Source organism: Camelus ferus, chromosome 4, assembly GCF_009834535.1.
Source record: "Camelus ferus isolate YT-003-E chromosome 4, BCGSAC_Cfer_1.0, whole genome shotgun sequence".
In the NCBI taxonomy this organism is placed as follows: domain Eukaryota; kingdom Metazoa; phylum Chordata; class Mammalia; order Artiodactyla; family Camelidae; genus Camelus; species Camelus ferus.
The window spans coordinates 8,739,283-8,751,455 of record NC_045699.1 but is presented as its reverse complement, the minus strand read 5'-3'; positions in this window follow the sequence as shown (position 1 = coordinate 8,751,455).

Here is a 12,173-nt window from a genome sequence, read left to right as displayed (position 1 = left end):
ACACAAATATAGCTGTGATCATGGTGTTACTATGTAACTAGATGTGCCAAACTATACACCTGGAAGGAAAATAAATGGAGAAATAAGCTCAGGCTAACATTTATTTTGTTCCTGTAATAGTTTCAAGGCCATTTCTTATGTCTTATATTCTGAATAGTACTCCCCTCAGAGACCTCCTAGTACCTGATTCCCTACTGTTTCCTTTATTTCTTACTGTTGTCTTCGTTTTCATCCAAAACAATGTTATTTTCTCAGGTTCAATCCAAACAAACATAGAATAACCCTGCTAAGTCTGTGGATTTATGTTAAATTAATGAAAGATTTAAGAACAGTCCATGAATGACACATAATTCCTATCTTCTCTAGTTGAATTACAATGTAATTATAAATGCATGATTTTCTTAATTTAATGATTAAATTGATCAGGGTGACATCCCATTGCAGGAAGCTTTTGACTCTAAAGTTGATTCCAGAATCTTTTATCAGCTTTAGAGGTTTAATCTGTTTTCATAATGTAGTTTGTTCATTTTGGCTAAAACAATTTAGTCCTTTTAAAATATATCAAGTTGAAAAGATAAATACTGAATGATCCTTTTTTTTGGTATGTTAAATTCTGTATGAGCTATTACTTTCAGCTCAACAGTTTCACAAATATTGAATGGAGGGCACTGTGCCAGACCCTGCAGGGAGATTTAAGGGCAAATGTCATTTCAGTTTATGGGTGTGGTTGAACATGAATAATTTATTTCTCATTTTTGTTTTTGCTATTTTTAATTATTGTTTTTAATATGTTGTGGAGAATAGATATTACTTGTACATAGAACAAAATTTGAAAGGTATGAAGGGCAAAGGTGAAAAGTAAGACAGCTTCTCTCTCCTCATCCACCAGGTACCCAGTTCACTTCCTTGGAGGTGAACTTCCCAGTGTAATCTGTGCGTTTAAACATGTGCGTGTGTGCCTGTGTGTCTTCTTACCTTTGTACGAAATGTATCATACTGTGTATGCTGTTTTTCACCCTGCTTTTTTTTCCCCTTTAACTTAATAATATGTCTTGAAAGTCTTGATGTGTCTGGACACCTAGAGATGCCTCTATCTTTCTAACAACTATAAAATATTTTGTTGCATGACAGTGTCACACTCAAATTAACCACCCTCTCATTGACAGCATTTAGGTTGTTTCCAGTCTTGTGCTATTATAGACAAGGCTGCCATGAGCTCCTTTGGAAATACATTTTTCCCCCTACACAATTTTTACATATGAAGTAATACAAATTCTATCTTTACTCCCTAAAAATTGCCACAAATATAGAAAATACTGGAGCAACTCAGAATCTCTCTACACTCTTTTAAAAATTTCAACTTCTTAGTCTCACTGGAAATAAAGATTTCATTGAATTAGTATTTTTTTTATTTTTGAACTTCTGTGAAAGTTTAGCTCAGGTAGTTTGAAATTTTGGAAGCCCCAAACTGAATCAGAGTGTGGACATCTAACAGCAGCTTTGCCAGACAGTGCTTCTCAAACTATCTGTGGTGAAGGACTGGTTCTTCTTTTTCTTTCTTTCTTTTAGTATTGTTATTTTTACAATTTCCAATCCATTATAGACCGGGACCACTATGTAGCTCCACCACATGTGATCACATGAGAGAGAGGACATTCAAGCTGGCCTCTACCTTGTTCAGACAAGCAAGCCTGTTGTGTCAGTGTTAAAGTTTCTAGCCACTCATTCTTAATTTCTTGTGGCAAACCAGTTACAGTGTATGGATGGACATTTTGTAACACTGTTGTAGGACCCAAGATTCAATTCTTCCCGATCATGATCTGTCTCAGCCTCTAGCAGAAAAACACTGTTGGTGGAAGGATCTCTTTGTTTGAATGAACAAAGACGGCAGTGAATAAAAAAAAAAAAAAAAATCAAATTTTGTTTTCAGTGTCTTAAATGCATTCTTTCCCAGAAACTTCATCCTCTAAAATTATGTTCAATGGAAAAAGTCACCTTGGCCAAATGTATGTTCATAATGATGATTATTGTCCTCCTAGTCTATCTTTAAACAAACTCAGAATCATGACTGATGATGGAAAAATACGTTACCTTAACTGAGTTAAATTGTAAGGAACTCCAAGGAGACTCTACTAATAATGGCTTCTTAAAAAATCTTACAGACTCCTGTGAGAAGAGGAAAACTCAGGCATTTGCCTTTCTGTTTTTAAAACCATTTTAAAATTAACTTTTTGAAAGAAGAGAATCAAAATATGCATAAGCAATGGAGCTCTTTATAAATGCGTGCTAACGCCGTTGCCAGAGAGCTCTCAGGGGTGCTGTCACCACAGCAGTGACCCAGCAGGTCCTGGGTTTCTGTGACAAGTAAAAAGACTATGAGGCACTCAAAAGGCTGACTGTGCAGAATGCTGACCACTTGGCAAACTGGATTCCAGACTTGAGGAGGAAAAAAAATAACCTTTTCTACAGCAGGCACTACCAAGATGAAAAAGATTATCTCCTTTCATGATCATGTAACTTGTATTAGCCTCTTTCATATCATGAGATGAAGAAAAGGTTAATAAATAAACACAACTCTCTGTAGTTTTTAACATATGGAGCCTGAGTGAGGGTTTTTTTTTTTTTTTTTTTGCCTCTTGAAGGCCAAAGGCTAAGTTCTCACAATTTTCTGACTTGTCTGCCTCCACCCCCAGCAGGGAATGACTTTTTTGCCACTTGACTCCCTGCACAAAACTGCTCAGTGGGAGTCCCCCACAGAGAGAGAGAGATGAGAGCTGGAATATTTGTGTCTACAATTATTTTAAACTCCTAAATGTATATACTCTTCTGAAAGGCATTTCTATAAAGGTAATTCTTTTTGTTTTTTAAAAAGGAATTTAAAAACCTTGAATAAAATCCAACACTTAAGAAAAATAGGGAAAATGAGGGTGGGGGAGGGAATTACACCTTTTTGAGAGGCATAAGTAAATAAAAAATATTTCACTCACAGGATGCCATGGAGATCAAGAAACGTGGGCTTTGTAGAGGAAGTAAGTCCTAGGAGTCAAAAATTACTCATCTTCTACTTCAGCCAGTGGCCTGGGTGCAGAAAGGCGTGAGCTGGTAGAGCTGCCCAGTGCTTGTCCACAGGTGGGCATTGGGACCAGCACGAAGGACTTTTTCGCTCTAGGACAATTCTCTGGTTCTGCTGGGACTAATGAGGCTCTGCTCTGCATTCCTAGCACCTGGACCAGTACCTGGCTCGTAACAGCCACACATGAGCTTTGAAAGAATGGTCATCTGTTTTCTCTTACTATTCAATCAGGCATTTGCCCCAGTGGGTGGAAAGCACACCCATTCTTTGCTTACTGCTTGTCACCGTGATGACTCCTGACTCTCTATCTCTACTTGCCCTTTCAGTTGAGTGTTAGTCCCACATCTGCGGCTGCTTACCGCTCACTTCTGTTAGGATATTTTACTATTGCCTGAAACTCACCATTTCTAAAGGAACTCATCTTCAAATTTCCACGGATGGCAAATCACCACGCTGGTTATCCCAGTGCAAAATTTTGGAAATGGGTGAATCTCTGAATCCAACTAGTCATTGAATCTCCAGAGAGTCTATCATTTAACGTATTCTCTGAGGTTTTCTTGTTACTTGTAAACTAGTTAGTTCTCTCACCTCCTCGTTCCAAAATTCTTGCTGCAGATTTTTCCTTGTCCTTCCCAACCACTGATGCCAAATTTGTCTTCCTAGCGTTGACGCTACAGCACTCATCTGCTCAAAATCCATCGTCAACTGTTCCATGCTATTGAATTCACTTTTTCTGCTGGGTTTCAAGATCCTCCACTCATTATTTCCCAAAATATAGACACCTTAGTTTTAGGCAGACTTACTTCCTTATTGACCTTTGTGATATTGTGATTTATGATAAGAAATACATATTTGATCCTGGATTCCATTCCTAGCACAAAACTGCACTGGTCCGGGAGCGGTTGTATAATACCCCTGCCTCAGAGATCCCCCCTCAGTTAATGGAAGTCAAGCTGCTGTAACAAATTAGATTCCGAATTACGTAATGGCTCAAATACTCTAGAAGTTTATTTCTTCTTCACATGGAAGTCTAAAGGGGCTGTTCCTGGCCAGCGGGTTTCTCTTCTTCATGCAATGGTTCGGAATTCAAAGTGTCTTTCATCTAGATCCTCAGAGACACCTGCGGTCAGGTAGAAGAATTCAGGGAAAAGAAAGAACAAAGGACGCCAGCCCCTTCCCCTGAGCTTCTGCCTTGACTCCAGCCAAGCCTTCTTGGACCTGTGGTCTTGGCTTTGATTATCAGCCCGGTAGCTGGGTCCCTGCTGCCTAAGGGCTGGCTCCTGGTCAGTCTTTGCGCTCTGTCCGCTACCCAATTTCTAACCATTGTCCTCTGTTCACATTAATGGGACATCTTTCCCCTTGAATAGAACTGTGTGATGCCTCCTGCTTTAGCACATCTCTGCTGCTCTGCACCCAGATAGCACACAGCTTTCCCAAGAGGACTTCCAGCGCTTGCGGAGGGCCCGCCCTACTGGAGCCTCACCCGCAGTGGGCAAGGTCAGGTCCTGGTTCTGGACCCTAACAACATGTCCTTAGGTAACAGGGCTGTGCCCCGCTGGGTTCTGAGAAGTGATGTCAGCAGTGGACTTGGCCATCCTAGGACCTAATTAAATTGAACTGTTTAGCGCCAGGGCTTGGCACTTGTTTTAACTTTAAGGGTCACAGGACTGTCATTGCAAGCCCAAGATACAGGCAGACAGGGGCAGGAAGTCAGAGGAAAAATAAAGAAATGAAGGAAGAGGGAAAGAAAGGGGAGCAGTGTGCGCCCTGGAGGGAGTGCCTGCCTTCCACGGGACCTGTTTCACTAGACACCCTCCTGGCCAACGAGCTGTCATCAGAATGGAAGTGCCATGTGCTCCAATACAGGCAAAATATTGCTCTCAAAATGGTAGCATAGAAACATATTTGGAATCTAGGGGCTCTTCAGCAAGCCGAGTGGAGGGGTGGAGAGAACATGGGGTTTGACTTCAGACAACGCCTGAGTTTGCCTCTCGGCTCTGCTCCTTGTGAGCTAAGTAATCTTGGGCAAGCTACTTGATCTTTGAAGCCTGTTTTCTGAGTTCTAGTGTGGGGATAACGACACCAATTTCTAATGACACAATGCATGTAAAACACCCAGTGACATGTTTGGCATAAAGCAGGTGTTCAATAGGTAGTGGCTCTGTGCCCCTTTTTCCTTGTCACTGTTCTCTGTCACAGCACCAGGCCAGAGAGTCTTGGTGGCTTTGCAGAACCATTTGCTGCTTTCCCCAGATGGTGACTTGAAGCAGCAGGTTTCTGCAAGCTGCCCAGTGTCCAGGTGTCCCCAGATCAGCCTGTGTGCGGCTGCTACCATTGGCTCAATTGCCAAAAAAAATTTTTTCAATTTTTAATTAAAGTATAGTTGATTTACAAGTTAGTTTCAGTTATACATATACATACACACACACACACACACACACACACACATATATATATTCTTTTCAGATTCTTTTCCATTATATTCCTTTAAGTTTCTTTTCCATTATATGTTATTACAAGAAATTAAATATAGTTCCCTGTGCTGTACAGTAGATCCTTGTTGTTTATCTAGTTTATACACAGTAATGTGTGCCTCTTAATCCCCAACCCCTCATTTATTCCTCCCCCTCCCCCTTTCCCCTTTGGTAACCATAGTTTGTTTTCTATGTCCTTGAGTCTGTTTTTGGTTTGTAAATAGAATTTGAATTACAAATTCTGTTACAAACCAAAACGTCTCTTAAAGGGAGCAGTTGCATACAAACGTGCTTGTCAGATGGGTGGCATATTTATGTCCTCGTAGGTAGCCAACTTCCAGGGGCACTGTCATTGGAAATGACAGAATGGAGAAGCAAGCAACCTCTGCCCTCTGCCCTCCCAAACCTAGGGCACCCTCTAGAAATCAGGTGAGCCTTTCCATGAGGAGAAAGTATTGCAAGTGTGGCAGGATGCACAGCAGCCTTTTTTCTCGTGAACCTGTGTGCACATAAAAATATTCAACAAATATTTACTGGGCTTCTGCTACATGCCAGCCACTGCATGAGGGACGCAGTATACACGGGCCATTCTCTCCTCTTACAAGGAAACATAGCACAGAACAATGGTCTGTTTATATATTAAAATCTAGAGTCAGGTGAAGAGCTTTCAGACACAGAGTGAAAAATAGGTTGTTATTTATGAATTGGGCACCTTTGTCTTGCTGTTTGCTAACAGAGCATACCTTATGCAAAATTCATTTTCCCACCGCAAAACATGTGATCAAAGACCATCCGTCATTTGGATTCGAGGCAAATGAGCAACTGGCGATTGGCAAGAGCTTGTATGATTCTGGTTTGGAGAGATCTGTGCTGCCCTGGGAGAGCACTGCTGATAGCTGCTCCCGTTACAGGGGGCTCCAGTGGACTAGACTTTGAACTTTTGGTCCTTTTGGGGAAAAGGGAAGGAAAGCAATGCTGTCGCTGTCACTAGGAGGGAGCCTTGTCTAATGGTGAAAACACAGATGTGGGATTTAGCTGTCATAAATCCTTCTGCCAATGACCCCAAAGTGGGGCTTACGTCTCCCTCACCCTGCCTCAGTTCCCCCTTCCTGTAAAAGCAGAGAGCAAACCAAGGACTTAAGAGTCAGAAAACACATATTCCAATCCTGGCTCCACTATGTAGACTTGAGAGAAGTTTGATTTTTGAAACCTCTGTTTCCTTCTAAGTCACTAAGTTCTGTCTTTCAGAGTTTGCGGTCCTTGAAATCAAGAAACGAAACTTCTCTCTTCAGCCCCTTGTAGAATAAGCCCCCAAATCCTGCTTGCTGAATAAGTCAATGAACCACAGCACTGAAGTTTGGCTTCATCTATTTCAAGTGCCTTGAGCCCATGGAGCGATACCTGTATGGACCTACCAATAGTCTTCCAAGGCATCACCTGGGTTCCTTACAGTGACGGGCACGCCAGCAGGGTTTGGTGTTTCCTTCGGAGAATGGACAGTCATCTCTCATCTATTTCACGTGGATTAGCTTCTCTGAAAGGCCGTTTTCCAACGTTGCTTCCTTCATCTTGTGGACGCCACCCTACTCCTGGACCCCACCAGGTGAGTGTCTCCAGGTGTGTTTTTTCTACCAAAGGACTGAACCAAATTTGAAACTGACTTTGTCACTGGCCATCTCTATGACTTTGGATGAGTTACCCAATCTCTGAGAATCTCAGTTTTTCCACTTGCTCCGAGGGGAGGATATTCCTGTGTTACTTCTCTCTCTCCCATCCCATGGCAGGGCAGTAGTGGAAATCAAATGAGATGATATTTTGTGTGTGTGTGTGTGTGTGTGAAGAGAGTTGGAAAACCCAGAAGTGACTATAGGAACTGAAAGTGGAATTCTTATAATTGCCACTTACCAGCATCATCAACAGCTTGGAGGGTTGTGTTTGTCTCCCCAGCCATGTCACAGACACTAACCGGTACAATGTAAGGAAATATAAAGAAGCAAAGAATGAAAAATCCTAGAAGTCACGGTTGAGTACCTCACTGTGTCTAGAGACTGCTTCCCTGTTCCCTGGTGTTTTACTGACTTACTTGATCCAGGGTGGCAGAGGCCCCTGTGGACTTGCAGGAAGTCTAAAGTGAATAAATGCCATTTTATATTCATTCATTGGTTTGTTTTTCCATTAAACACCAACTATATAGAAAGATGACTCAAACATGGATCTGCTCTTGCAATTCTTTCAAAATGGTTAGAGAAATAGGGCTCTTAGCTTAAAACCAATAATACAAAGTAGGAGATGCTAGGCATTACTCTCATGAGAGGGAGCTAGTTCAGTGCTGTGCTGTACTGCACTGTGTAAGGAGAGAGAATTTATCACCAAGGGGCAGGAAGGCTTATTGGAAGAAACGGTTTCTAGCTGAGTCTTGGAGAGCTGGGAGAATTTGAGCTTAGAGAATGGGGTGAGGGACGGAGGACATGCAGGCAGAGGGATGAGTTGGGTAAAGACAGACACACTCTCAATGGCAGGCTTCTCCTGTGACTTTGAAGTCCCCTTGACCCCGAGCATGGGTTATGCTTCTTGTTTGAAGATGACTTTTTTCATCTTTGTGTTTGTTTTCAATTTTTTCCTTTGATGGTCTTTAAGTTTCTAAAAATAATCAACTATCTCACCATGTAGTAGATCTGAGCACGGGAGACTCAGGGCCCCTACCGGCAAAACCTTGGCTCCATATTATGTAAGAAATTCATCAGAACGTCTCCTTCTGGAATGTGAGGTTCACTTCAAAGCCCTCTTCTGTTGACCAAACCCTGGGAGGTACCATGCTCAGTCATCACTTCTCAGTTATTGGGCTCCCCTCTACCTTGCTGTAAGATCAAAGGAAAAGGGGGTTCCATCCAATGGGGTTCATTGCTTATCGCTAGCTGATGTGAGCAGAAATTAATTTAAGGAGTTCAAGAAATTGTCAGTCCAGAGTGTAGGAAGAATCCTCAGCTTGTCTGAGGCATCAGAACCAGGAAGAAAACCCAGCATAGTCCACCATAGCTTTGCAGACGATGAAACTTTGATGTAGTGTGAATGCTGGAGAGACTATCATTTACATGATTCATTGCACTGGAAGCCAGGACCAGCCCCTTGAGTTTGATGTACACACACAGTATAACCCTTCCCTCCAATCACATTCAAGCAGCAAAATATGTAGAACAGGAATTTCTTGAGTTTTACCCGAATTTGTTGGTTTATAAAGTTGGGCTACCTAAGGCTACAAGATGATGACGATCTTCAGATTTGGGGACTTTTATGAACTGGGAGATGAAAAAGATTAGCTTCGACATAGAGTTGTTTACTTTTTATTTTGCCAAATTCAGGACATTTGACTCAAAGGACCTTAAAGGCCAAAAAAAAAAAAAAAAAAAAAAAAGATTGTCATCTTTTTAAAAAGAAAAAGAAGTTTTACGCCAGATATTGGGAAGGCCGTCATCACAGAGTGAAGAATGGCCCTTCTCTGGAGAGCTCGGTTGGTAGTCTTCCACCTGCGCTTCTGCTCTAAAATGTTTTAAATAGTTGCATGGCAAGTCCAGGCCGTGGGACTGGCCTTGGGGACCCCGTGCGTGTGTTAGAAGAGAACGGACTTGGCTGGTCTGTTTGGGAATAGACGGAGGGACTCCTCGGGGGCGCGGATGGCTTCCTGAGCGGTCGCATCCGTCCCCGCCACGTGCATTTGGTGCTGGCATCATATTTCCTGGCATTTGGTGAGGGGATGATGTGTCCAATTCACTTTCATTCTGACTCATTTGTGGGAAGGGAAATTTAATTCTCTGGGAACCCTTGTTTGTATTAGTGTTAAATCATTTGTCTGCTGTTTAATGATTTATGCACGCAGTGCAAAGAGGTCCCAGAATTGCTTTTCCGATCGTTCCGCTCCCCACCCCTCCCTCATTCCACTCCAGGCTGGAGAAATAATTCAGTTTTGTACCTTAGGGAGTCCGCCCGAGATGCTCTTCTTTCTCTTACGCGTCCCCGATATGCTCTGTCGGCGTTGGGCTTTCAGATGAGTAGAAGGACTTCTCGGGGATGCTTAGGGAGGTCTTACGTGGTACTTTGTGCTACTAACGCGCTGAACCGCTTTGCCGCCTTAACGCCGCAATCGGTCTCCTCCCAAAACCGACGCGCCCATTTTGGACTGTAAATGGTGATCTTATGATTTATTCTCCTTCAGCTCATATGCTTAATGTGGATGGGGCTTTGGTGCTCGTTAACACAGAGACTTTTATTGGGTGGGCTGCTCTGTCTGCTGTGTGGAGGGAACCTCATACATTGCACCTCTCTCCACTGGCCATCTATAATTTAGCGCGGTGCTCCCATTCATCACGTAATGCTTCAGCCTTTGCAGTGCCTATGAGTAATTGACAGCGTCCACTCGTGGCAATAAATCAGACAGGCCCCGCCCGGAACGTTACGGTCAGCTCCACTGTCTACCAGGGAGGAAGGCTGAAAACCAGTGACTGCCATTAATTGGGAGTTTTCAGATCATAAAGTCAGAGAAAGTACATTTGTTGGCCTTTATTATTAATACATTTTGAGTGGCTCTTTAAAAAAGATATCTCTGATTGAATAAGGAGTAATGAAAAAAAAAATGGTTCCCTGGTATATATACCTTAATAATTATTGCAGTTCATTTCAAAGGAATGGCTTACTTTGACAAAGTGAGTGACCTTGAATTGTAATGTATGTAATAGGCTAGATGAGATAGGAGGCTTGAGGCTGTGTGATGTGGTATGTATGTCACGGAGCCAGAGAAATGAGGATTTATTTTCCTGAAATGCAAATCCAGAACAGGGCGGCTCAGGATACTCAGAATTGCGCTGTGCGAAGTACAATAGCGGGTCTGGAACGCTCTTGTAAAGAGTACGTTGCCTGGGGATAGTTCTGTGTGAGACATGCCTTAGATTTCCATTGTTGATCATGGGTAACCCTCATTAGCTCAAAACCGGGCATCGTCTCGCCGTGATAATTCTTCCTGATGTTGGGGGAGAAATGCAGAGGAAAATGCTTACAGAGCCTCTGAGGAAAAAGCACCCTTTGGTGCTTGAAAACTCCAGTATCGTGAAATACAGATCTTTATGAGGCAGGGTTGGATGGGATTAAAATGCATGAACTCTAGAGGCAGGTCGACCTCTGGATTTTATTTTCCGGCTCTGCCATTCATGCACCAGTTACATGACAAGTTACTCTCTCAGAACATCAGTTTACTTGTCTCTGAAGTGGGGAGGAAATTCTTGCCTCCTAAGGAGTTTTGAAGAGTAGAAGATTTGATTCACACAAAAACACCTGGATAAGTGCTAAATAATTTAAATTTTTCCTCTCCTGCTCTTCGGGAGAGCAAGTGAAGTCATCAGCCAGCTTTTAGGTTCTCTAGACTCAGACATCTCTTGGCATCCTTGGAGAGCAGTGTGTTGATCACAGGTTAAAGATAGAATCTCGTACTCTGTACCAAGAATGAATGCTGGGCAATTTAATTAGCACCATGGCTAATAAGGCTATCTGTTTTATACCAACCTGAAGTGAAATGATTTGTATCTGAGTACAAATACAATAATTTCCAACAGTAAATTTGATATTTCATAGCTTGCTTTTCAGGTCAGAGTTTTTTTTTTTTTTTTTTTTTTTTTTGTATTGATGTATAAAATTCAGGCAGGGAACTCTCCTTGAGCTAATACTGCCTGTCTTTTGCAATAAAAACATAAATACAAATCTTCATTTGGGAGTGCATAAATGGGAATTCAGGTGTGTAGTGTTCATCTGCAATAGGGGACTATGGCTTTCTGAGCACTTTTTACGAGGTAAGAGCAGGAAGCTTTGGCTCTGTTGTTATGAACTTTTGGTTCAGTCGGATTTTACCCTTCACTCTCTGCTCTAAGAAAGTCCTATGGTCTGAATGTTTGTTTTCTCTGAAGTTCATGTGTTGAGATCCTAACTGCCAAAGGTGATGGTATTTGGAGGTGGGTTTGGAAGGTGATTAGGTCATGATGGTGGCGCCCTCATGGATAGGATTAGTGCCCTTATAAAGGAGGCTCCAAAGGGCCCTTGCCTCTTCCACCATGTGCAGTGATGACACAGTGAGAAGCCAGCAGTCTGCAACCCAGGAGAGGGCTCTCACCAGAACCCGACCATGCTGGCACCTTCATCTTGGACTTCCAGCCTCCAGAATGGTGAGAAATAAGTTTTTGTTGTTTACAAGCCACCTTGTCTGTGGTATTTTGTCATAGCAGCCTGAGCAGATTTAGACAGAAACCATTCAAACTGGGTTTTCTCCCTTTCTTTTTTATCCAATTTATAATATTACTGGTAGATATAAGCAATGCAAAACAAAACAAAACAATCACTTGGCAGAATCCTGACTAAAGAATTACATCTTGGTCAAGACATAGAAAGCTACAAAAAGGTGATGTGGAGAAAATTTGCTTGGTTAGGAATTAGAAATAATCTACCCAAAATAAACAAGTCAGTGGCTAAAATTGCACCTGGTAATTTTTTCTGATTGAAATTTAGGATGGAGAAATCAAATATTTGTGAATAAAATTTAGATCTGAAAAGCTTGGGCTTAGAAAAATTGGGTTTGGCAAAAATATTGG